The sequence below is a fragment of the Eptesicus fuscus genome, chromosome 17 (assembly GCF_027574615.1).
Source record: "Eptesicus fuscus isolate TK198812 chromosome 17, DD_ASM_mEF_20220401, whole genome shotgun sequence".
Classification (NCBI taxonomy): domain Eukaryota; kingdom Metazoa; phylum Chordata; class Mammalia; order Chiroptera; family Vespertilionidae; genus Eptesicus; species Eptesicus fuscus.
Window position 1 is genome coordinate 7,420,892 of NC_072489.1, and position 26,371 is coordinate 7,447,262.

A 26,371-nucleotide genomic window follows, 5' to 3' on the forward strand; every position below is an offset into this window, starting at 1 on the left:
AGGTGGTCAAGTGCTGTAAGTTCTCTATGAAAAGAACACAAAATTATGAGCATAAAATGTTTGTGTCTTTTCTTTTAATCTGAAGGAAAACATGTTCAGGGCTTCTAAACACTAAAGAGAAAATGTTGGCTTAGACTGGTGTTCAGTCTGGTGCCAAACTTCCAATAGATTCAAATCCACATAAGAATTTTATTCAAAGAGGCAGTCCTAATAGAGGAATCCTTCAACCTTCTAAAAATTTGCGGTTTCAACAAACAATGTTAAAATAACACGTTTGTGTCAAAGTTTATTTTCTTTTAAAAAATATTTTTTTATTGATTTTCAGAGAGGAAGGGAGAGGGAGAGAGAGACAGAAACATCAATGATGAGAGAAAATCATTGATCAGCTGTCTCCTGCACACCCACTTCTGGGAGACTGAGCCTTCAACTTGGGCATGTGGCCTGACTGGGAATCGAACTGTGAGACCTCCTGGTTCATAGGTCGAAGCTCAACCACAGAGCAACACTGACTGGGCCTGACTGGTTCTTTTTTTTTTTTTTTTTTTATCATTTCTATGTCCATTTCAATGCTGTTGAAGTTCTCACTAAGTTCCTTGAGCATCCTGATAACCATTGTTTTTTTTTTTTTTTTTTTTTTTTTTTTTTAGAGGTCAGTGCCCCTGACTAAATAGTCAGGTACTGAAAGTTTTATTTTTTTCTTTTTTCTTTTTTTAATTTTATTGATTTTTTACAGAGAGGAAGAGAGAGGGAGAGAAAGTTAGAAACATCGATGAGAGAGATACATCGATCAGCTGCCTCTTGCACACCCCCTACTGGGGATGTGCCCGCAACCAAGGTACATGCCCTTGACCGGAATCGAACCCGAGACCTTTGAGTCCGCAGGCCGACGCTCTATCCACTGAGCCAAACCGGTTTCGGCTAACCATTGTTTTGAATGCTGTATGTGGTAGTTTGCTTGCCTCCATTTCATTTAGTTCATTTTTTGGAGATGTCTCCTGTTCTTTTATTTGGCACTAAGGGCCCGGTGCACGAGTTTGTGCACCTTGAAAGGAACTGTGGGCCTCGAGGCTGAGGTGGGCACAGGGGTGGGTCTCGGCCCATCCTCCGTGCCCCCGCCGTGGCCCTTGGTCCCCTGTCTGCCAGCAGTGGGTGGGAGCAGGGGGAGGTGGAGAAGCCCTGAGGGGCGATTGGGTGGGCCTGCAGCCCCTGCCCTGCTCCCTCAGTGCCTTGGAGCGGCAGCCCCGCCCCCGCTGCCACCGCCGGTTGCTGTATTGGGGTGATCGGGGCTGGGCTGGCGCCAGCAGCAGGTGTAAGTGGGGCCAGCGAGGGCAGTGGGTGTGAGAGGTGGCTGCTGGCCCCGATCGCCCCTCAGGAGCAGGGGGAGGTGGAGAAGCCCTGAGGGGCAATTGGGGCCGGTAGCCACCGCTCGCACCTGCTGATGGCGCTGAGTGATTGGGACCAATGCTGGCATCGGGTGGGACTGTGGCATGTGGGAGCAAAAAATTTTCAGTAACCACCAGAGGCTCGACCTAATGACAGCGACTGGCGCCCCGCCTTGGTCTGGCACCACCGCTCACCTGCTCTACCATTGCACTATTGCCGATGCTCACCATGTTCCCCGTATGCCACCTGGTGGTCAGTGCATGTCATAACGAGCAGTCGAACTCCCGGTCCACCGACCACCAGGACAATTTGCATATTAGGCTTTTATATATATAGATTTAAAAAAAATTCTCACCCGAGGATTTTTTTCCATTGATTTTTAGGGAAAGTGGAAGAGAGAGGGAAAGTCAGAGAGAAACATTGATGTGAGAGAAACCCATCGATTGGGTGCCTTCTGCACAAACCCTGACCAGGCTGCAACCAAGGTACGTGCCCTTGACCAGAATTGAACCCGGGACCCTTTGGTCCGGAGGCCGATGCTCTATCCACTGAGCCAAACGGGCTAGGGCTAAACTTTGCCATTTTAATGTTTTGGTGTGGGCCTCTTTGGGTTTATTTTGTTTGGGACTCTGCATTTCCTGGACCGGTGTGTCTATTTCCTTTGCCATATTAGGGAAGTTTTTATTATTTCTTCAAATAGGTTTCAAATTCCTTTCTCTCTTCTCCCCTATGATGTGAATATTGGTATGCTTGGTATTGTCCCAGAGACCCTTTAAACTATCTTCATTTTTTATTGTTGTTCTGATTGGGTGTTTTCTGCTTCCTTATCTTCCAAATTGCTGACTCAGTCCTCTGCTTCATCTAATCTACTGTTTATTCCTTTTAATGTATTATTCATTTTTTTTATTTTTTTTATTTTTTTTTTTATTTTTAATTTCTTTATTGATTAAGGTGTCACATATTTGTCCTCATCCCCCCATTCCCATCCCACCCCTCTCCCCACGCATGCCCCAATCCCCTGTTGAACTTAACCGTTGGATAGGCTTATATGCATGCATACAGGTCCTTTGGTTGAACTCCCCCCCTCCCCCCACCCTCCCCCTACCCTCCCCTATCCTCCCTCTGAGGCCCGATAGTCCGATCGATGCCTCCTTGCTTCTGGTTCTGTTCTTGTTCCTCAGTCTATGTTGTTCATCATTTCCCCTAGATGAGCGAGATCATATGTCACTAGATATATACTAATAAGAACTGAATGTGAGACGAGCAATAATAGTTATGCTGACAGGCAAATGAATCAATCTGTAGCGAGCTTCCCCCTGGACCAACAGTTCTTTTGAGACCCAATTTCAATGTCCAGTAGTTCCTTATGTGTACATGTCAGCACTGACCCCTCAGCTCTGGATGGTGGACAAATGGTGGTAATGGAGGTCCGACTCCCTCTGGTTTGGTCTCGGCCGAACCCAGGGGCACGGCGTCACCCGGACTAAGGGGCACGTGGCCTCACCCATACCCAAGGGGCGCGTAGTCTCACCCGGGCCTGGGACCCCGCCTCACCCGGATGGATCCAGGGGAGCACGGCCTCACCCGGAGCCAGGATCTGGCTTCACCCGTACCCAGGGACGCTTGGCCTCTCCCAGACCCTGGGCCACTTGGGCTCACCCGGGCCTAGGTGCACGAGGCCTCACTCGGATCCAGGGACTCATGGTCTCACCCGGACCCAGGGACGCTTGGCCTCTCCCAGACCCAGGGCCACTTGGGCTCACCCGGGCCTAGGTGCACGAGGCCTCACCCGGATCCAGGGACACATGGTCTCACCCAGATCCAGGGACGCTTGGCCTCTCCCAGACCCAGGGCCACTTGGGCTCACCCGGGCCTAGGTGTACGAGGCCTCACCGGATCCAGGGACACATGGTCTCACCCGGACCCAGGGACGCTTGGCCTCTCCCAGACCCAGGGCCACTTGGGCTCACCCGGGCCTAGGTGCACGAGGCCTCACCCGGATCCAGGGACACACGGTCTCACCCGGACCCAGGGATGCTTGGCCTCTCCCAGACCCAGGGCCACTTGGGCTCACCCGGGCCTAGGTGCACGAGGCCTCACCCGGATCCAGGGACACATGGTCTCACCCGGACCCAGGGATGCTTGGCCTCTCCCAGACCCAGGGCCACTTGGGCTCACCCGGGCCTAGGTGCACGAGGCCTCACCCGGATCCAGGGACACATGGTCTCACCCGGACCGAGGGACGCTTGGCCTCTCCCAGACCCAGGGCCACTTGGGCTCACCCGGGCCTAGGTGCACGAGGCCTCACCCGGATCCAGGGACACATGGTCTCACCCGGATCCAGGGACTCTTGGCCTCTCCCAGACCCCGGGCCACTTGGGCTCACCCGGGCCTAGGTGCACGAGGCCTCACCCGGATCCTGGGACGCATGGTCTCACCCGGACCCAGGGACGCTTGGCCTCTCCCAGACCCAGGGCCACTTGGGCTCACCCGGGTCTAGGTGCACGCGGCCTCACCCGGATCCAGGGACACATGGTCTCACCCGGACCCAGGGACGCTTGGCCTCTCAGACCCCGGGGCACGTGACCTCACCCATGCCTAGGTGCACGAGGTCTCACCCGGATTCAGGGACACACGGTCTCACCCGGACCCAGGGACGCCTGGCCTCCCCCAGACCCAGGGGCACGTGGCCTCACCCGGGCCTAGGCGCACGAGGCCTCACCCGGATCCAGGGACACACGGTCTCACCCGGACCCAGGGACGCCTGGCCTCCTCCAGACCCAGGGGCACGTGGCCTCACTCGGGCCTAGGCGCACGAGGCCTCACACGGATCCAGGAACACACGGTCTCACCCGGACCCAGGGACGCCTGGCCTCCCCCAGACCCAGGGGCACGCGGCCCCACCCGGGCCTAGGTGCACGAGGCCCCACCCGGATCCAGGGACACATGGTCTCGCCCGGACCCAGGGGTGCGTGGCCTCTCTCAGACCCAGGGGCACGTGGCCTCACCTGGACCTAGGTGCACGAAGCCACCCGGACCCAGGGGCGCGTTACCTCTCTCAGACCCCTGGTCGCGTGGTCTCACCCGGATCCAGGGGCTCACGGCCTCACCCGTACTCGGGACCCAGCCTTACCCGGATCCAGGGGCCCACGGCCTCACCCGGACCCAGGGTTCAGATTCGCCCGGACCCAGGGGCACATGGCCTCACCCGAACCCGGAATCCAGCTTCACCTGGACCCAGGGGCGCGTGGCCTCACCCAAACCCAGGGGCGTGAGGCCTCACCTAGGCCCAGAGGCGTGTGACCACATCTGAGCCCAGAGGCTCGCAGGCTCGCCTGGACTCGGGTCTCAGCGGGGTTTCGTCTTCTTGATCCCAATTCCTGTTGGTCAGTTCCCTCTCAGCAATTCCTTCGGTCATTTTCTCAGAGCTCCAGGGCGGCTGCCGCAGAACTCGTTGGGCGGCGGGCTCGGCAAGGCTCCGGTGTGCCCGGTGCCCGGCGGTGGGCTGGTCCGGTGTTGCTGCGTCGGCCCTTGGGTCTGCAACGGTGGCCAGTCGCTGAGCGTGCGCACCTGGCCACTTCGGGGCATTGAGATTCTTGAAGGACTCGGAGGTCAGCAAGCACGGAGTCTCCCACCCCATGTCTCCCAGGGGCTCGTCTGTCCGTGCTCGGCAGCGAGTGGAGCCGTCCCCTCAGCCGGAGACCGCCGGGGGAACTGCGCCGAGCACGTTCCAGGCCACCATTGTGTCGCCTGAGCCATAGTTCTTAAAGTGTGGACTTTGGGTCACCGGCATCAGCATCATCCTGCGTACCCCTCTCTTTTATTCTAGTTGTAGAGCATCTGCTCAGCCAGCCCCCCGGTCTTTCTGGCTGGTGTCTGCTCTGCTCTCCCGTCGTAGTCTCAATATTGTTGTGGTAGGCAACGATCAGGCTGCCGCCCTATGTCTCCATCTTGGTCCTCCTTTGTACAGTTAAGTCTTGATTGTTGTTGGTGTCACTGGGAGGAATTGTCCTCCAGGCCAATTGGCCGTGAGGACCCTCTTTGTCTATATAGGAAGAGTTGCTGTGCAGGAGACATGTTTGTGGGCCGGGTCTTGATGCAGCAATGCCTTGGCGCTCACTGAGTCTGCCTCTAGAATGCCTCCCTTATGCAAGTGATTGAAATCTGGTGTCGTCTCACACCAACCATTAGATGCCCTCGTTTCTGGGTCTCCAATGTAGTGTGGGTCAGCCACTACCTGAGGCACTCAGCAGGAAAAAGCTTCTGCTCAGCTTGGCTGGGGCGGAGCTACAGGGTGGAGCCTACAACCTTGGCTTCCTGTCAGCTCCGCCCTATGAGGCTCCTGTGTCTGTGTCCCTCTGTATTCCCCGCAAACACCCCCGAGAGAAACGCGCCCTGGAGTTTCGCCCACTGCCAAACAGTCCAGTCCCTCCCCTAATGAATCTGGACTCCCAGATTCTCGCCTGGAACTGGGCTTCAGTGTAGTCGGAACTGGGTCTCAGCGCAGTCTGGCGTCCCTGTCTCCTTCCCAGCAGGGCCACCCAGTGGCGCAGGCAAAAGTCCGTCCTCTGCGCACCTTCCAGTGCGCGCGTCTGGAGCCGCCGCTTCTCTGTGCCTCCGCCACCACAGCCCAAATTCATTCCCCCAGCGTGCGCCTGGCTTCTCAGGGTTTCGCCCGGAACTGGGGTTCAGTGCAGTCGGAACTGGGGTTCAGCACGGTCCTGAGCTTATGTCTCCTTCCCGCTAGGGCAGTTCAGTGGCGCAGGCAACAGTCCGTCCTTTGCGCCCCTTCCCGTGCGCGCCTCTGGAGCTCTGCCTTCCCCCGCTCCTCTGTGCCTGCGCCCCACAGCCCAGATTCATTCCCCCAGCCTGCGCCTGGCTTCCCAGGGTTTCGCCCGGAACTGGCGCTCAGTGCAGTCGGAGCCGGCGCTTAGCGCATTCCGGAGCCTTTATCTCCTTCCTGCCAGTGAACGCTGGCCAGGCCGTCAGCCGCCCCTTCCTCTCCGGCTCCATCCTCCCCGCAGGCGCGCGTGCTCGTGTCTCCGCCAGTTTCTCCATACCTCAGGCTTTTACGGCTCCCCCGATTGTCCCCGTGGCCTTCTCCTTCCCCCCAGCTGTGGGCATTTCAGTCCGCCAGCTCTCCTGTGGTTCTGGACGATGTCCGTTCTGACCTCTAGTTGTGCCTTTGAAATTGTTGTGCCCGGCTGCAGGTTAGGTGTTTCACCTATGCCGCCATCTTGGTTTCTCTCGTATTATTCATTTCTGACTGGTCCTTTTTTATGTTTTCTCTTTTTATGTTTTCTATCTCTTCATTGAAGTTCTCACTGAGTTTATCTATTCTTTCACTAAGTTTGTTGAGCTTCTTTTGTAAAATATATATTTTTATTGATTTCAGAGAGGAAGGGAGAGGGAGGGAGAGAGAGAAAAACATCAGTGTGAGAGAGAATCATTGATCGGCTGCCTCCTGCACACCCCATACTAGGGATCAAGCCCACAACTTGGGCATATGCTCTGACTAGGAATTGAACTGTGACCTCCTGGTTCATAGGTTGATGCTCAACTACTGAGCTATGCTGGCTGGGCTATTGAGCTTCTTTATAACCAGTGTTTTGAACTATGCACCTGGTAGATTGCTTGTTTCTATTTCATTTTGCTCTTTTTCTGGAGTTTTGTCCTGTCATTTCATTTGGGACTTGATTTTTTAGCTCCTCATTTTAGCTGCCTCCTTGTGTTTGTTTCTATGTATTAGGTAGAGCTGGTATGTCTCCTGGTCTTGGTAGAGTGGCCTTATGTAATAGGTGTCCTGTGGGGCCCAGTGGCATAGCCTCCCCTGTCACCCGAGTTGCTCCAGGTGCACTTCCCATGTTGGCTATGTGCACCTTTCTATTGTAGTTGAGCCTTGATTGCTCTTGGCACATCAACAGGAGGGATTGACCTCTAGGCCAATTGGCTGAGAGGACCCACTTCCATTACAGTAGAGGATCTGCTATGCAGTCCCCCACTTCCCTGCACCCCCCGCCCCCCCCCCACACGACCTTCTTCAATGGAACTCTGGTGCCCACTGAGTCCATCCCTTGAGTGTGTCGCTCATGGAGGTGGTTGGGTGGTGCTTTAGGCTGTCCACTGGGTGGGCTGGCTCAGGGGTTTTCCCAAAGGTACAGTCCAAGGTCAGCCTCTGCTTTTTTCCTGTCTGGAGCCTCTTGGCATTAGCTACTAAGCAATCTGCAGATGGTTGTCAGTTGTGCTGGACATGGAGATGCCCAGGAGAGGCCAAGCTGTGAACCGAAGCCGGCTGCTGCTTAGTACAGAGCGTGAGGCTGCTTAGCAAGAGTTATGGGACATGTTGAGGCCAGATGCTATTTGTTTGGGTTTTGTGGACCTTTGAGATTTTAGAAAAGTCTGCAGCAGGAGCCACAACAGGCCATTTTTATGGAAATATCACTGGAGTGAGCTTGGGTGGGCCTGTAAGTTGGGTGGAGTGAGGTCTCAGGGAATCACCAGAAATGGGCAAACAGTGTAAACCAGGTTGATTGAGACTCTGGTATGGCATGAGCTGCTTGTGCCTGCAGGGGGTAGGTTCAGTAAAGGAAGAATGGCCTCCACCAGCATTTTTGTCCGGGAGAAAGCTTCTCCACCAGCTCTTACCCTGAAGCCGGACCATTCAGTTTCTCACAGTATGTTCCTGGCACCTTACGTACTGCTGTCCCAGTGCTGAGCTCTGAGTGAGTTTCAGTAAATCTGTGTGCGGGCCCTTTAAGAGGAATGCCTGGGACTCCAACAGCACCACCAGGATTGCTTTTAATAATAATAATAATAATAATAATAATAATAATAATAATAAATAACCCAAGAAACAATGTATTAGGGAAGAAAAATTTCCATTCACATCAAAGGTTCTTTTGACTGGCCTAATAATCAAATTGAGATGATTATGTGGGGAAAAATGGAATAAAGTTTAATAACATGTATACCTCCTGTTTACAAGGGAGAGACCCAAGAACACTGAATAACTTGCTAAAATAGTGGAAGCTGTCACCTTAAATCTCATCAACTTTCAGCTAAAAGCAGAAGAAGATGTCGGGGGTGAAGAGGTAGTTATGGGAAGTTACCAGGTAAAGCACAATAAACAAGGGTAAGATTGTTAGGCAGATTTACATTCAGGGCCTTCTCCACTTACAGATTAAAAATTTCCTTTATAAATGTAAATGTCCTCTTACAAAGGATTACTTCTACTTGGTTTTCATATCTTCTCCCAACTCTGCTAATTCTTAAAATTAGCCAGGCTAAAATCATCAATGTTCCCAAGGTGGCAACTCCGCTCACCTTCAGTTGACAGAGAAAGATAATATGACAGTTTTGTGGGTTAGAACTTTAATTTGCAGTGAAGCTAGTGAAGTAGTCATGCATATATACATGGATTAGGGTAAATAGCAAATCCAGTGAAACAATAGGCTGTATATGTAGTAAAACTAAAAATATGCCCACGTAAGAACATCCAAACCTGCAGAGAATTTTGTGAGTTTATTGAGCCAAACTGATGACATATGCTGCAGAGCAATATTTCAAATGCTCCCGAAAATAATAGTTTCGCAGCTTCATTTATGCATTTGAAATTAAGGAGAAAGCAAGGTGGGGACTGGCTTATAGAATAGTTAACAAGATTATATGCTCATGTTAATAGCTCCTTTGAGGGGTATTACTTTTGGTATTTCAAAGGTCTGTTAACCTAGAGGCACAAGAACAATGGACAGGGCTGGCTTAAAACCTTCCATTAAAAAACAAACAAACAAACAAACAAACAAAAAACAAAAAAAAAAAAAACCCTTTCATTAAAGAAGTTATAGGCCTGGGGCATGACTGCCCACCATGACCTGCTTAATTAGGAACTTATAATCTACTAGTGGCCCGGTGCATGAAATCCGTGCACTTGGGGGTGTGGGGGGGGGAGTGTTCCTCAGCCCAGCCTGCACCCTCTCCAATCTGGGACCCCTCGAAGGATGTCCTACTGCCGGTTTACAGGGATCGGGCCTAAGCCGGCAGTCAGACATCCCTCTCACAATCTGGGACTGCTGGCTCCAGCCGCTTACCTGCCTGCCTGCCTGCCTGCCTGATTGCCCCTAACCACTCTGCCTGCCAGCCTGCTCGCCCCCAACTGCCCCCCCTGCCAGCCTGATCACCCCCAACTGCCCCCCCTGCTGGCCTGCTGGCCTGCTCGCCCCCACCTCCCCTCCCCACTGGCCTGCACACCCCCAACTGTCCCCCCGGCCCCAGCTGTCCTGATCACCTCCAACTGACCCCACTGACGGCCTGCTCACCCCCAACTGGTCCCTCTGCTGGTCTTCTTAACCCCAACGGCCTTGCTGTCCATCCTGGTCTGATCACCCCCTGGCGACCCAAGGTCCCAGCCCCTCCTTTTTTTCTTTTTCTTTTCTCTTTTTTTTTTTTCAGCGCCTCCTTGAGCAGAGGCCAGGGCCGGCTGGAAGCAAGTATCTAGGATTTATTTATCTTCTATAATTGAAACTTTGTAGCCTTGATCGGAGGCCAGGGCTGGCCAGGGCGGGCAGGAAGCTTGGCTTCCTCCATTGCCAGGGCAACCCAAGCCTCCTGCTTGCTCCAGCTCCGTGGCCAGCCGACATCTTGGTTGGGTTAATTTGCATACTCACTCCTGATTGGCTGGTGGGCATGGCTTGTGGACATAGCAGAGTGATGGTTAATTTGCATGTTTCTCTTTTATTAGTGTAGATTACAGCATCCTTTTAAAAATATATATTTTTATTGATTTCAGAGAGGAAGGGAGAGATAGAAACATTAATGATGATAGAGAATCATTGATTGGCTGCCTCCTGCATGCCCCCTACTGGGGATCAAGCCTGCAATCCAGGCATGTGCCCTTGACCGGAATTGAACCTGGGACCTTTCAGTCCACAGGCCGATGCTCTATCCACTGAGCCAAACCGGCCAGGGCTCTTTTTCTTTTTTAAATATATTTTTATTGACTTCAGAGAGGAAGAGAGAGAGAGAGAGAGAGAGAGAGAGAGAGAGAGAGAGAGAGAGAGAGAGAATATCATTGAACCCAAAACCTAGGCATGTGCCCTGACCGGGAATTGAACCATGACCTCCTGGTTCATAGGTCTATGCTCAACCACTGAGGCATACTGGCTGGGCTATAGCATCCCCTTTTCTGTTTCTGTCTTCGATGGTAATGGAAAGTTTTTCTTCCCTAATACATTGTTTCTTGTTTTTTTTTGTTTTTTTTTTTTGGGGGGGTATTTTTATTATTATTATTAAAAGCAGTCCTGCTGGGGCTGTTGGAGTCCCAGGCATTCCTCTTAAAGGGCCCCTACACAGATTTACTGAGACTTACTCACTCTGAGCCCCAGCACTGGGACAGCAGTAAAAGGCAGGAAAGAGCTAGGCAGAGTATACATGGGAGGCTTCACGGGTCCCAGTAAAGGTGATGCTATTAAACTGGACTGGGTACTGACCTGGCTGGTTTGGCTCAGTGAATAGAGCCTTGGCCTGTGGACTGAAGGGTTGGGGGTTTGATTCTGATCAAGGGCACGTGTCCTGGTTGCTCACCCCCAATCTTGCGACCATCTTGTGACGATCTGGGCAACCAATGTATGTGTCTCTCTCACATAGATGTTTCTGTCTCTCCTCCTCCCTTCCACTCTCTAAAAATCAGTGGAAAAATATCCCCAGGTGAGGATTAACAAAACAAAAACAAATGAACAAAAAAACAAACAAACAACAAAACTGGTCTGGGTACTGCCAACTCACTTTATTGTGTTTACATTGTATGAGAAAACCAACTGAACATCATTAGCATAATTAAGGACTCTCCTTGAATGCCAGGAAGGAGGAGGCTCTGATGAAGCAAAGGGACTGCTAATTTGGGAAAGGCCTGCAGTGTGTTATGGAGTGGTACAGCGGTTTCTGAGAATCAGCAGCCATGGGCTGGGGAGGCTGGTCATTCTAGAGATGAAGAGGAAGAGGTAGGGCTGAGGTTGAGGAGGCACAGCTGAGGTGACAAGGCCTCCAAAGCCATAGTGGCCAAGTTTCACTTCTCAAGGCCTTCAGGGTCACTCATACATTTAATTAGATATGACCCATGTGTTTATAGAATCACTAGAGGCTTGGTGCATGAAATTCATGCACTCCGGGGGGGGGGGTGTCCCTCAGCCCAGCCTATACCCTCTCCAATCTGTGACCCCTCGGAAACGGACCTAAACCAGCAGTCAGACATCCCTCTCACAATCTGGGACCGCTGGCTCCTAATCGCTCGTCTGCCTGCCAGCCTGATCACCCCCTGACAGCTCCCCTGCTGGCCTGATTGACACCTAACTGCTCCCCTGCCAGCCTGATCGGCCCCTAACTGCCCTCCCCTGCTGGCCCGATGGCCCCCAACTGCCCTCCCCTGTCGGCCCGATGGCCCCCAACTGCCCTCCCCTGCTGGTCTGTTCGCCCCCAACTGCCCTCCCCTTCTAGCCATCTTGTGGTGGCCATCTTGTGGCAACCATCTGTGACGATGTGGGCGGCCATCTTGTGGTAACCACCTTGTGGTGACCATCTTGTGATGACCTGGGGTGGCCATATTGTGGTGGCCATCTTGTGACGACATGGGGGCTGCCATCTTGTGATGACATGAGGCTTTTATTAGTATAGATTATGCCCATTTTACAGATGAAAAATGAAGTTTGAAGAGATTAAGTGTATTCTCCAAGGCCAGTCTGACTCCAGAGCCCCGAGTCTTATCTCTGTTCAGCACCTCACTTTGCAGTGCTAACTCACTGAGTCCTCAATCAGCCTATGAAGTTGGCACTGCTGATATTCTATGTTATACCTGGGGGAGCAGGGTGTGGAGAGCAGTTAGGATGTAGCGAAGAGGCAGGATAGTTACGTTAGGAGAATTTTTGACAAGTGGGAAAAGGGAAACGGAGGTAAATGGTTAGACAAATAGGGCCAAACAAGTCAAGCAAATTACAGCCAGCTAGTTAACCACAAGATCTTGTCTTCCCCAACTATGGACACTTGAGAGTAAATGGTTTACACCTCTCCTACCTAACCAGAGAGTAAAGAGCTTAAATCACCCTGGTCTGGAAGACAGATAACAGAGACCCAATTAGTGCCATCAGTGCCAGCCAAACCCAAGGACAGACAAAGTCAGGGGACTAAATAACAAAAAACCCCAAACAAATCCAAGATCGAGATCAAGCTGACCAGAAAATGACCCTGGCCCCTCTATGCACTCATTTTGGTACATGAGTATACTAAAAAATACAACGGAAAGCCCATGAATTTCTGCTGCAACCCTTCCCTAGGGTTCCCTCCTACAAAAGAGGGATAAAGGCCTCTGGGCCATAAATTGTGCAGTGTTTGTTGAATGTGCCTGGGGGTGAGACAGGTGGGGAGGGTAAGAAGGGTGGAGGAGGAGGATGAATGGTAGATTGAGCTGGGGAGGTCACGTTTCCTCCCTTCACTAGTCCCTCCACTGTCAACTCGCCTGCATCGTCCAGGAGCCTGCTCAGTGCCAGCCAGGAGCTGGTCCTGGTGAGCTGAGCTGACTCCCCTGAGCATTGAAGCCACAGGCTGTCCACAGTACGTTAGAATAAGTTCTGTCTGTCCGCCAGGCTGGGTCGAAGCCCAGGAATGATCTCTAGGCCTCCAACTTGATCAGCCTCCACGGGACAGAGCCAGATGGAAGGAAACCCTGAGTCAGTGTTGTTTTCTCCCAGGCAAGTGCTACAGAGTTTTATGGATGTGAACATGCACATTGTGTACAGAGGCGAACAGCACACATACTCACCTCGAGAAAGAGAAGGGATTCAGGGAAGCTGTGAGGCTGGGCCTCCAGAGCAGAGGCAGCACCTCGCCTGTCCGGGGACAGCCCTGCGACGAACTGATTGGTGCCAGGAAAACCAGGAAGGACTAGGAATTGGAGCGCCCGGCCTTCGGAAGGGGGGTGTGCACACGGGCTGGACGGCTGCCTGTGAATCCAGGACAGCCTCCCACGGGCCCTCAGCCTTCTGTGGGGCTTAGTGTTCTGCACCCTTGTTTCTTCCCGGATCTTTTCTGTCTCTTCCCTTTGGTCTCTGAGTTGTTCAAATTTCTGTGGCTCCAGACGTCTCCTTTGTGTTTTCCTCCAGGCCGGGCACAGCAACTCCACCCGGGCCGCAGTCCCGCAGCCCACCATTTACCCACCCTCCCCACGGGGCCTGGCCTGAGTCCGGCAGGTAAGGGCACGGGATCCCAAGGTGGTTTCACTGTGGGAAACAGGACTGAGCCCACCTCCACTGGCCAGCAGGTGGCAGTGAAAGACTGTTGCAGCGTTATTCCTGCCTCCCACTAATCCTCCCAAGCTAGAAGGTTTACAGAGTTACTAGGGTGTCAAATATTCCTTTTCGGACCCCCGTTTCCTCTACTCTAACTTGGGGATAATGGAATAATTTTCCGCTGGAGGTAATTTGAAAGGAGGTGCTCACCTGGTACATGCTGAGTGCTCAGTGCTGATTCAGTGCCCTTGTCATCACTTTCTCACATTTCTCATCCAGCCTCACCGCTGGCTGGTGCTGCCCCCTTAGACATGTGCTCCCATTGGTGCTCGAGGGCACAGCACTGGACAGGACCACTCTCCTCTTGACCTGGTGAGCTTTTGGTGGGAAAAACTTTGCAAAGTCCAGATGCCTTAACAACTGTACTTAAATATCTGAGCGTATATTTTTTGAATCACGCTATCTATGTGATCTTGTCAAGAAATCTGAAGAAATGAGCTCTACACATAGTGTCCATTTAAACATTATATTTATCTAATCACTATATACATACAAATGTATGCCTTTACCAATCTACAGAGATAGCATGTGTGCATATATGCATATCTGTACCATTTCTCTCCCTTAGAACTAATTTTAACACTATGGTATACTTCTTCTGTCATTCTTTCAATATATATATAACCACTATACTTCTCTAACCATTCCATGTATTTATATATAATTTTTATTAAACCAGTCTACATGTCTTTTTGGTGGTGTTGTTTAAACCAGTCTACATGTGTATCTGTAGGAAGATAGATGTGTAATACATTTCTTGCATGTCTGGCATGTCAGATTCCCTCTGTGCTTTATAAAACATGGTTTAGCCCTAGCTGCTTTGGCTCAGTGGATAGAGCATCGGCCTGCAGAGTGAAGGATCCTGGGTTTGATTCTGGTCAAGGGCGCATGCTGGGGTTGCAGACTCCATCCCCAATTGGGGGGGGGGGGGGCGTGCAGGAGGCAGCTGATCAGTGATTCTTTCTCATTATTGATGTTTCTATCTCTCTCTCTCCCTCTCCCCTCCTCTATGAAATCAATAAAAATATATTTTTAAAAATGTTTTATATAATACATGCTCATATCCCTTTTATATTTGAAGGTCAAATGGTCATAGCTGACATAATTTAGGTTCTTCAGCCACTCAAAGTAAGATACTATCACTAATCCAGCATTTAAGTAGAGATCTGGAATAACCACAATGTTCCTCTCCAGGAAAATCTGATCAGCTTCTGGAGTTGTCGGTCCATTGGCACCTTCAGCGATGATCTTGGCTTTGGTTCTGGGTGAATTGGACTTGGTCAGCTGCTTCTCGCTGGCAGCAGGGATCAGTATGTCACAGTCGGCCCCAAAGGCGCTCCCTTCATAAAGCTTTGGCCTGCGGGTGGCCCAGGATTGATCTGTGTTGCAATTGGAGGTCTTCCAGTTCCTCTGGGTCAGTATCATCTGGATTCCATATGCTCCCATTAGATTCACCAACACCAACACATTTAGCACCAAAGCGATGCACATATCTCAGAGTGCAGGCCCACATTACCAAATCCCAGAACAACAGATGTTTTATCTCCAAACCCTGGTGTCATCCCTAAAATGCTCATGGGAGAAACTTCACTGATGAAGTTTTCAATCCCATGGAAAACTCCCCGGCCAGTAGCGGAGATCCATCTGTCTATGGAATCCACCCTGACTGATGGGCTTGCCAGTGAAGGCATGGGCATTAGTACCATAGTGCCCAATGGTGCTAGCGTAGGCGTCAGCACTCCAGGGCATGTCCAGCTGGCCCGTGCTCAGGTCTGGGGCAGGCACATCACTGCTAGGACCAATAATGCCCTTCTTGACCAGCTCCATGGTGAACCTCCTTGCAATCATTTTAATTCATGATCAGTAGTTCTTGGGATTGATCTTAACACCAGCTTTGGCACCCCCAAATGGCACATCAACCACGGCATGCTTACGTCATCAGAGAAGCCAAAGCTTTCACTTCCTCTACATTCACATCAGTGCTGTAACGAACACCTCCCTGGCAGGGCCCGCAGTGCTGGCTGTGCTGGGCTGGGTAGCCCTCGAGGACCTCCCAGGAGCCATCACACCAGATGGGGATGGACAAGATCAGCACCTGGTTTCAGGGCTTCATGATCGCAGGATACCGCCCACCCCGTTCCGCTTCTGCTCCTCGCTCTCCTGGGTCTTGAGGTCCTCCACCAGCTTGAAGAAGTTGGGAGTCTTTCCCAGTCAGCCGCCACCTTGCTGTAGTGTTGCCGGGAAGGAAGGGACCTGAATCACAGGTCATCGCTCCATCACTAAGCCATGCCAGCTGGGCAAGACCTTCTTATTCTCATTCCTGGTCTTGCATTGGTGCATACACTTCCATTTATTTGAGTTTTGTTGCTGATGAACATGTAGGCATTTTCTGAAATAGGGCTATTAAGACTAGTGCTGTTGTAAACGGTAAGAGTTTTCTTTCCATTTACAATAGCATGGATGGACCTGGAGAGCATTATGCTAAGCGAAATAAGCCAGTCAGAGAAGGTTAAGTATCACATAATCTCACTCATTTGTGGAATATAATGAACAACATAAACTGGTGAACAAAACTAGATCCAGAGACATGGAAGCATAGAGCAGACCATCAAACCTCAGAGGGAAGACAGGGCAGGGTGTGAGTGTGTCGGGGAGTTGGCAGGGAAGAGATCAACCAAAGAACTCGCACGCATATAAGCATAACCAATGGACACAGACAATGGAGGGGGGTGAAGGCTGGGGCTGGGGGGTGGGGGCAAGTTGGGAGAGGACAACGGAGAGCAAAGGGGACATATATAATACTTTCAATAATAAAGAATTTAAAAAAGAACAGTGCTATTAGGTAAAGCTCTGTCCACCTTTCTCTTGGGTCTCTTCTTGGCAGTGAGATGCCAGTCAGAGGGAACACAGGATACGCATAGGTTCTCCCTGCAGAGGCCTGGCTGCTCTCCCCTTCACAGGATTGGCATTTTCCATGTTAACCTTTCTGGTAGGTGTGAGAGGAATCACTTGTGCTTTCTTTCTTTTTTAAAATATATTTTATTGATTTTTTTACAGAGAGGAAGGGGGAGGGATAGAGAGTTAGAAACATTGACGGGAGAGGAACATCGATCAGCTGCCTCCTGCACACCTCCTACTGGGGATGTGCCTGCAACCAAGGTACATGCCCTTGACTGGAATCGAACCTGGGACCTTTCAGTCTGCAAGCCGACGCTTTATCCACTGAGCCAAACTGGTTAGGGCTAAATATATTTTTATTGATTTCAAAGAAGAAGAGAGAGGGAGAGAGAGAGGGAGACAGAAATATCAATGATGAGAGAGAATCATTGATTGGCTGTCTCCCACATACCCCACCCTGGGAATCGAGCCCACAACCTGGGCATGTGCCCTGACTAGGAATCAAACCATGACCTCCTAATTCATAGGTCGACGCTCAACCACTGAGCCACGCCAGCCGGGCTCAACAGACATTTCTCACAGTCCTGGAAGACAGGAACTCCAAGATCAAGGTGTCAGAAGATTTGATGTCTGGGGAGAGCCTGCTCACAGATGGCCGCTTTCTCAGTGTGTCCTCACATGATGGAAGAGGCTTCCTGACTTGTCTTTGTTGTTTTCTTGTTTGTTTTGTGGTCTCAGGAGTTTATTTGAGTGGAGCCTAGTCCCCCTGCAGTGAGGAGCCTCTGGTGACATTCCTTGAGGGCTCATTGTGGGCATGTCCACACTCACCCAGGGGTGACTGTTTTCAGCAGGGCTTTTTTTAACTGTCTTTGCCCTGATCTCTGTTAAGCTGTCTGCTTCATTTGGTATTACACCCATATGTGTAATACCAGGCTGCACTAATTACTGGCTAATTACTGTATTATTTTCGACAGTGCCCTGGGGCATACATTGTTCATAGTCTGATCCAATTAAGTTCAGTCAAGGGTAGTGTTTGAGGACAGTTTTTGAGCAGGTGGGCTCTTAGCTGTCTCTTCTATTGGTTTTCTCAGGCGAACTAGCTAGCCTGCAGTTTAGTTAGTTGCTTTTAATTAAGAGGAGCGATTGAACTGGAACCTGAACTTCATACTCTGTTTCAAGTAAAGTCAATTTCTTTGGCGAGAGCTTCAAAACTCTCTTTCCTTGCCCTAGCAGGCTTGGCTCCGTGGATAGAGCGCCGGCCTATGGACTGAAGGGTCCCTGGTTCAAGTTCGGTCAAGGGCACATGCCTTGGTTGCAGGTTCGATCCCAACCCTGTGCCCCTCGTACATCTATGTTTCTCTCTGTCTCCCCCTCTCCCTTCCACTCTCTAACAAAAAGGAAAAAACAAACAAACAAACAAAAAACCCCCTCTCTTTTCTATCGGAAGCCTCTCCCTCTGGGCAATATCTGTGAACCCACTGTTCAGGCGGCTGAGTTGGTGTGGTAGCTTCTGGTCTTCTCAGCTTCCTTTCCTAGTATGGGACCTCCGCCCTACCAGTGAGCTGGGGAACCAGTGATCAGGACCCCAATATTCTTGACCTGCTGCACCTGAGATGGAGCCGTTATCCTATTGCTGAGGAAGGGGGTTCCTGACCTCTCAGACACACTCACCAGGAATTTAGCCTCTTCAGCTTGAAGTTGGAGACGAGAAATGCTGGTGGCCCACTTCTCCTGGTGAAACATAGTAACCTTTTTGTTTTTAAATATATATATCTTTATTGATTTCGGAGAGGAAGGGAGAGGGAGAGAGAGAGAGAGAAATATCAATGATGAGAGAGAATTATTGATTGCCTGCCTCCTGCACGCCCCACACTGTGGACGGAGCCCGCAACCTGACTGGGAATGGAACTGTGACTTCCTGGTTCATAGGTTGATGCTCAACCACTGAGCCACACCGGCTGGGCCAGTAACCTTTTTGTGTAAGAAAAACAATCGGATGTTTTTCTTATTCTCACACTACTACCACACTCACAACATTTCTGACACAAGATGTGTAGGTTTTCCATACAACAAGCAATTCTGTAACACCAGCTGCGTGTCCTACAATGCAATTCAGTTCTGAGCCAGCTGATATTGTATAAATACCAAGAGCAATTTACTAAACCCGCACTCCAGTGTGGCTCCTTCTCACCCTTCACCCACTCCCTTTCCGACTGTTCTAGGACCTGTCCCCATTGGGAGATCCAGCCCTGGTTTTTGCTCTGGTCAGCAAATCCCGGTGAAGGGTTTTGTGTGTTTAGTGCTATTTTCTTGTGTCTTTTTTCTACCCCATTCCCTACATTTGCTGATTTCTAGTTTATACTCTGTAGTCTCAGTCTGTGTTTGATCCCATTACCAGGAAATAAAAAGTATGTTATTCATACTGCTGAAGAATTGTCTTGCAACTTACGGTTTCCCCCTTTACTACAAGACTACAAATAAAAACTTATTTTATCCTTAAAAAAAGCATGGTACTGGCATAAAAACAGATACATAAGTCAAGGAAGTAGAATACAGAGCCCAAAAGAAAACCCATGCCTGTATCTACCACAAAGGAGGGAAGAATATATATACAACCAATAAAGCCAGTCTCTTTAATAAACAGTGCTGGAAAAACTGGACAGGTACATGCAAAAATTAAAGCTGGACTATTTTCTTACACCACATGAAAAAATAAACTAAAAATGGATTAAAACCATAAAATTAATACCATAAAACTCCTGGGAGAGCTGCAGCTGGGGAGCTCAACTCCGGGGCTTGTGGCCTCCAGCAGGCACTGACTCTGCTGGACACGACTGTGAGCTCGCCGTGGCCTTGGTGGTTAGGCCTGGCCTGGTGGGGGGGCACTGCAAGGAGAAAGGAATTTGGGCCTGGGTCTCGGGCAGGGCAGGAGGCGGAAGGGCCTGCTCCCCTGCTGGGGGGTGGACATGGAGGCAACGATGGACACCCTCGAGGAGAGCCTTGGCTGCCTCTCACGGCTGCTGAGGCAGAGTTTGATGCTGTGGTTGGATGTTTAGAGGACACTATCCTGGACTCTCGGGGAGAAGTACTACCAGGAGTTTGAATACACAGAAGAGAATACTCACCTACACACTTTTTTTTTTCCCATCTAGAAGCATTTATTTATGCAAAATCTTAAATATGATTATGTGTACACAAAGGTGCATACATTACCTATGCTGAACGATGCCAAGCAACAATATATTGATGCAACAATTGTCTTCTAGGATAAACATAAAAACTGAGCCCAGACTGGCAGACCAAAGCAAAAATCTTATGTCCTAATAGCACAATGCTGAAAATTAATAGCAACCTTAAACACCTCCAACGTGTTTTACAAAGTTGCCAAAGTCCAACTATTTTAAAATGTTGACTTTTTTACATTAATAATAAAAACATGGTGACAAACTTCATAAAACCAAATGTTGGACAGTCTTTACTCTTTTAAAATTCCAGATATTTCAACATAATCACAGGAGTAAAAACCATTTTAAAGTTATATGCTTTATGAAGCAACAATATGTACATTTATTGCAAATTATATTAAACTAAAATGGAGCAGAAATCAAAATATGAAGTGATATAAAATCAATAATAATTTTAAATATTTTCTCACTTTGATAAAAATCAGAAAGCAAAATTTATAAAATTGCCACCTCACTTTTCATAACAGGGAACTGCAATCTGTATGTTGCAGTTTTGCAGAAAAGTAGGCAGGCGGAAAGAATCCTATATAATAAAAGCGTAGTATGCAAATTGTCCCCTCGACCAGGAGTTGTCTGGGAGTTCGACCAGGGGCAGGGCCAGCCGGGGAACGAGGGAGGCCCTGGCCAGCGGTGTCTGCGGCAGTGGCAGCGGCAGCAGGCGGCCAGGTGAAGGGAGGGAGTACCCAGCCAGCAGCTGGCAGCTGCTAGGGACCCTACCAGTTGCACTGGGCCTCTAGTTATACATAAACGTTTCCAAAAGGAAAACTAAATATTTAATCTGTTCTCTTTTCCTCTAAACAATTAATTCAGTAGACTTCCATTTTTTTCTTGTGTAACATGGCAATTCCACTGATGAATTTTCAGCGTCAGTGAAGGACACTCTGTTACTTCCCTTTAAAAACTGAAGCATGAAAATTAATGGTGTATTATGCCTTTCAACTCCAGCTATGCAGGAACTGGAACCAAGTGTTATGCAATTTGCTTAATTATTAACCTTTTGTAAGAAAAGCTTTGGGGGAGGTAGAAGAGTTGCTTTAGCTTCTCTCTGAAGAGCGCCTGCTGTACATTTCCATCAAAGGACTTGCGATCATGTGGAAAGGAAGTGACAGTTTCTTTCAGTTTTCAAGGCAGAAAGTGTGTGTTCTAAAGTTAACTTCATTTTCTGTTCGGGGACATTTTCAATTCAAGATTTTGCAGAAGCTGTAGCCAGCTTCTGTTTAGCCTTTATTTTCTCCTTTGCAAATGAGTTTTCTTGTTACCATTGTAAGTCAATTTGTCTCTATTGGTGCTGTCTTTTCTTTCTTTCTTTTTTAAAAATATGTTTTTATTTCAGAGAGAGGAAGGGAGAGGGAGAGAGAGAGAGAGAAACATCAATGATGAGAGAGAATCATTGATCGGCTGCCTCCTGCACACCCCTTTCTGGGCATGGAGCCCACAACCCAGGTATATGCCCTGACTGGGAACTGAACAGTGACCTCCTGGATCATGGGTTGATGCTCAACCACTGAGCCACGCCCACCGGGCTGGTGCTGTCTTTTTGGCTACATCTTGAAGTTGGGTCTTTTGGCATACAACTTCCAAACCCCCAGGGTTTTTCTGTCTGACTATGGCTCTCTTTCTCCCCTTGCTAAGAGGTTCGCTTATATTGTTACTAGAGGCCCGATGCACGAAGATTCATGCAAGAATGGGCCTTCCGCCGAAACCGGTTTGGCTCAGTAGATAGAGCGTCAGCCTGCGGACTGAAAGGTCCCAGGTTCGATTCTGGTCAAGGGCATGTACCTTGGTTGCAGGCACATCCCCAGTGGGGAGTGTGCAGGAGGCAGCTGATCGATGTTTCTAACTCTCTATCTCTCTCCCTTCCTCTCTGTAAAAAAAAGTCAATAAAATATATATTTAAAAAAAAAGAATGGGCCTTCCTTCCCCTGGCTGCCGGCACCACCTTCACTCCAGCCGGAGCTGCCTTTCTGCCTTCGCTCCGGCCTGGAGCCGCCTTTCCGCCTTTCCACGCTGCCCAGAGGCCCAGAGCGGCTGGGGCAGTGCAGAACGCCTGTGTTGTTGCCATGGCGACAACACAAGCATCCCGCCCCCGGCTGCTCGGCGCCTGTGTATGCAAATTAACCCACCACCTTTGTTGGGCTAATTTGCATACTCACTCCTGATTGGCTGGTGGGTGTTGTGAAGGTACGGTCAATTTGCATCTCTCTTTTTATTAGTGTAAATTTTTGGTTGTATTATCCTAAGCTTCAGATTCAGGTCGATGTCCTCTCCTGGGCTTTTGAGGGGCAGGTGGTCCTGATTCACCTACGTTCTCCTCTGTCTTTTGTTAGATATGTTCTGCATCAGTTGCTGTTACTGTTCTTTCCTTGGTTACTGCTGATATTGCCCTGAGCAGCCTGATCAGAATTAATCTCCTCATTCTGTATTGGGTCAATATTCTTTTTTAAAAAATACACTGTGTGGCCAGATTATGATCTCTGAACGCATAATAATCTGGCCACTCAGTCTGTGTGTGTGTGTGTGTGTGTGTATGTGTGTTTATATATATATAAATATATATATATATATATATATATATATATATATATATATATATATATAGAGAGAGAGAGAGAGAGAGAGAGAGAGAGAGGCCCAGTGCATGAATTTGTGCATGGATGGGGTCCAGCCAGCCTGGCCAGGGGGAGGGGACATGTGTGGTTGGCCAGCCTGCCTGCTGGTTGAACTCCTGGTCGAGGGGACAATTTGCATATTAGCTTTTTATTATCTAGGATATACACTGAGTGGCCAGATTATTATGCGTTCAGAGATTATAATAATCTGGCCACTCAGTGTATATTTTTATTGATTTCAGGGAGGGAGAAGGATAGAGAGATAGAAACGTCAATGATGAGAGAGAACCATCGATTGGCTACCTCCTGCATGCCTCCCACTGGGGATCGAGCCCACAATCTGGGCATGTGCCCTTGGCCGGAATCAAACCTGGAACCCTTTGTTCCGCTGGCTGATGCTCTATCCACTGAGCCAAACCGGCTAGGGCCTGGGTCAATATTATTTACAGGTGTGACAAATAATTTCCACAGGGTTCTCTTCATTTTCACTAAGTCCAGTTTCTGCTGCCTCTGAACTCTGTTCACTTGATTGATTTCCAGTTGAAGGGCTCAGCTCTGAATTTACGTTAATATTTCTTCCAGTCTCTGCTCCAGTGCTTCTAACACATGGCTTCCTTCCTGTTACTGATAAAGGCTTGTTTCCTGCACCTAGTACTCCAGCAGGGTTTGGCTTTTCTCTTAACAGAAGTACTCTCGTCTCTTCTGAAATATAACTCTTGTCATTACGTAACTCATTCCCTGCCATCTTTTCATAACGACATGGCTATTGTTTTCATTCTTTGTCATTAAAACTTCGAACATGGACCACAGACACATTTGGGGACCTGCTGGAACACTATCTGGGGAGAGAGACTGGCGGGCTCCGTCGTGGTGCTCCCTACACACCTATTTTTAACAAATGGATTTATTTGTAGAAAAATATATTGAAGAACAGCTGCTGGAGTGGACTCGGGGTCTAACATGGCGCTTCCACAACTTTACAGCACCATACAGATGAAGTGGCTGCTGACATTTTGACACGCTGCTCATGTTTACCGATTTTCTGGCTTTTAAAGAGATGTTCTGGACTACAGAGCAGAAAAAGAGGCCAGGGGCTGGACGTAAGCAGTGGCTTTGCGGTGACTTCACTGTGTAAATCATCCTCTCTGCCAGCGTATCAGAACCATCTGCGGCATGAAGTCACCTCCAGGCAAGGAGATTGTCCCCGTGTCCACTGCCCAGGACACTGGGACACTGGGGGAGGCTTCAGCTAGTGACAGAAGAAAACATCCTAGAAAGACTGACTCTATCCTGTAACTCTTCAAGTACTGATGGGACAAAAAAAAGTGACCTGCCCTGCTGAGACCTATTTTTTCTTGTTTAGTAACCCTAACCCCTCCCCAGTGCACCTCTCAGGGACTTTTGAGTTGGTTTCCTCTGGAGCAAGCCCACACATATCCAGCTTTCCATGGGGGGTGGGGGTGGGGGCTCCCTCAGCATACTGTTGGTGTGTCAGCGCCCACTATCATATCCTCTTTGTCCCAGAAGGCTATGCATCAATCTTTTTGTGAACTCACAGCTTTTATATGTGTAAAATTTCAGTCCTTCAGCCTCCACGGGGTTTTTGACTGCGAGTATTTATCTGGAGTGTCACTCAAGCCAGCTCTGCCTGTCTTATGATTTCTGAAGCTTCTTTAGTACAGCTAGTCTTGGCTGTAAGAACCAACTGGGAGATATATTTATTTATTTATTATTATTATTTTTTTTAATTACTTTATTGATTAAGGTATCACATATTTGTCCTCAACCCCCTCCCCCCATTCCCTTCCCAATCCCCCCCACACGCAAGCCCCCCTCCCCCTGTTGTCCGTGATCATTGGTTAGGCTCATATGCAAGCACACAAGTCCTTTGGTTGATCTATCTCCCTTGTCCCCACCCTCCCCTACCTTCCCTCTGAGGTCTGACAGTCTGATGGATGCTGTTCTTGTTCTTCAGTCTATGTTGTTCATCTTTTCCCCTAGATGAGTGAGCTCATGTGATACTAGGAATACACTTATAGGGACTGAAAATGAGACAAGCAATAATGGTTATGCTGAGAGGCAAATGAATCAGTCTGTAGTGAGTTTCTTTCTGGGCCAACAGTTCTTTTGAGTCCCGGTTTCTATGTCCAACTGTTGTTAATGTGTTCATAACAGCAATGATATTTCAGTTCTGGATGGTGGACAAATGGTGGTATTGCAGGTCTGACCCTCTCTGGTTTGGTCCTGGGCAACCTGCAGTGACGCATATCTGCTGACTGCTAGTATGGCAAGGCATTGTCAGCGTCTTCCATCTCTGGACTGTTTCTCTTCTGACTTCATGGCTGGAGCACTCCTGTCAATTCCTCTCTATTGCAGGAATCCACATGTCTCAGAGTTGTTTTCTGAAAATATACAAACATATTCTCGACCAAAAGTTAATAAAGGAATATTTTCTATGAATTTGATTTGCGATCCTTTTTCATTTTTTTGCCCAAATGATTTTCCTTTGGCTTGTTTTGACACCATGTATGTTTTACCTGGGTGACTTGCTGTTAGCATTACAAATGAAAGTTAATTTTCTAAAGTAAAAAATTTCTAGATGTAATTTATTTGCAGGATATTTTTCCTTACATGATATTCTTCTACTATCCCCCCTTTTTTGGTTTAAATATTGGGAGGCTTTTGGAAATTTTATGCTGTAATCTTGATAGCTTTTAAATTTTACTTTTTTTGCACTAAAATGTGACTGCTTTAGGTTCATTATATGTTATGCAATTTTACCATGAGATGAACTACCAATAAAAATTTTAGTTAACACTTTAGTAACAGCTTTTTTGTCCAGTACAATTGATTTTTCTAGAGTATTTGCTTATTTTGATTGGCCAATTTAAATTAGTCTGAAAACTTGACTACTATTTTACTGTCAAATTTAATATTCTAACAACCATCTTGTTTTACCCTGTAATTATTAGTGGAGAGGATTATTTGCCTTCTTGAGTAGGCCCTGAGCATTCCTGGTGCTAGGCTGGATTTAGATATCCTAGACCCCAGTTCTCTGGATCATGGGTGCAAGACATGTCCATCAAGTCTTGTTGCGGTGAGAGGGCATCTGCTGTCGGCCAAGTCTCTGTTACCTGGGTCCCGATTTGAGCTGGGCATGTGAAGCTGAGCAGCCATGGGGGCAGGAGATCTCCTTCAGCAGGGGTAAGGGTTCAGGCCCCTGCAAACTTGGGGGGGTGAAGGTCTGTGCCCCACCTCTGTTGACCCCCAAGTTCTCTCCTGATGGCCCCTGTGCGACTGTGCCTGTCTTAGGTTGTTCCTTCCCTGAGGAATCTTACCCGTCTCTGGCTAACCAGCCATCCTCCGGGGCCAAGCAGGGTGATGTGAGGTTTAGTTCTGTCTCCTTGGTCGCCTATGCCCCCATGGCCTCCGCGCCCAGCACCTGTCTTGGGATCCCCTCGCCTGCTGGCAGGGTCCCAGCACTGATCACATATCTTGTGGAACCCAGGTTTCTTCCTGGGAGATATATTTAAAAACTACGTGTGAAAATCAATTTCTAGCCTTACATTTGCGGTCCTTGTAACATTTTGTCTTCTATAACCTTGGAACTTCCATGATTACCCACTTAAAGATCAAAGTATTATATGCTGTGTGCTTTTTAGTTGTTACTGGTATGAAAGTGAAAATACTTTTTATGTGGGTGCTATCTTGCTGGGCACCAATGAATGTGTTTATGCTGGAGATAGACTTATAGCATGTTAAGTGTTTGTGCAGGTTTGCTTAAAACCTTTTCTGTATAGATCAGTTTGTAGGTTTTCTGTTGTTGTAGGGGCTCAGTAATTACTTCTTCCTATCAATGGCTTCCTACCAAGATGTTGTTCTATTGGTATAACTCAGCAGGAAT

The 26,371-nt window shown here is 48.9% G+C and overlaps 1 pseudogene; it reads right to left on the reverse strand.

The window, feature by feature from the left end:
* The window catches only part of LOC103292906 (glutamate dehydrogenase 1, mitochondrial-like), a 129,424-nt pseudogene that overhangs the window by 4,948 nt on the left and 98,105 nt on the right, over positions 1 to 26,371 (reverse strand).